Genomic DNA, 1,156 nt, shown 5'->3' on the forward strand with positions numbered 1-1,156 from the left:
TTTAAAAAAAAAAAAAAAAGAAAAAGATAATCCTAAAATTGAGTACCATTTAATAAATAAAAGATAACTTCTCTGACTCTGCGGGCCAGCCAAATAGCTCAGCAGATTAAAGTGCCTGCAAGCAGACACAGGGGCTGGGGTTTTGATCCCCCGGCCAGCCATGCCGGCCCTGCCCCTGGGGCATGCAGTCAGCAATTGAGACTGGGCGTGGTGGCATGTGCCTATAAGCCCAGCTCCTGGGAGGCTATAAACAGGAGAATCATTACAAGTTCAATCTAGTCCTGAGACCCTGAACACTCTATAGACCCTTCCCTAACAGAAAAAAAAAAAATAAATAAATAAAAATAAAAATAAGGGTAAGACTCCGAAGACAATTTGTTGTTTGTAGTAAAGCGGGTTGCACATGGAGCAATTCTGTGAAGCTGTGTGTGTTGGCAGGAGTGATGGTCCCCACGTGCGTTGCTGGGACCAGGGTTCTGACGTTGGGAGGAGACCCCATCCCTGGGCTAGGGAACTCCTGTGGCACAGAATGAGATCTACAGTACTGGGATCAAGCCAGGATTCTTAAGAAATAAATGACCCTAGCTTTGTTCACTGCAGTGATTCCCTGAGCTAGCAGGGAACACACTAGAGCTGGTTTTTAAATATTTTATTTTATTTTATTTTTAGTACAGGGTCTACAGGGTCTCACTATACAGATTGGACTAATCGTGATCCTCCTGTGTTCAGCCTCCCAAGCGCTGGGATTACAGGTGTGCACTGCCACGCCCAGTCTGTTGCTGCTGGGGTGGAGCTGGCATGGCCTGTGGTGCTGGGGACGGAACAGGTCCCTATATCTGCCTGAGATAGCTGAGCAATCTGGCTGGCTCTTAGAGCTAGTTTTCTAAATACTTTTCTCAAATAAAAGAGAGCCAGTGGGGTGCGGTGGCTCACACCCATAATCCCAGCACTCTGGGAGGCTGAGGCAGGAAGGTCAAAAGTGTGAGTCCAACTTGGACACTTCAACAGCTTTTCCTGAGTCTGTGTCAAAATAAAGATAAACCTCTCCTCTCGGGGCAGGGGAGATAGCTCAAGTCAAATAAGCGCTTGCCTGGCAAGTGCAAGGTCCTGAGTTCAATCCCAAGTACCACCAAAAACAAAACAAAACACCAAAACA

The sequence above is a fragment of the Octodon degus genome, unplaced genomic scaffold (assembly GCF_000260255.1).
Source record: "Octodon degus isolate 3935 unplaced genomic scaffold, OctDeg1.0 scaffold00005, whole genome shotgun sequence".
NCBI lineage: Eukaryota > Metazoa > Chordata > Mammalia > Rodentia > Octodontidae > Octodon > Octodon degus.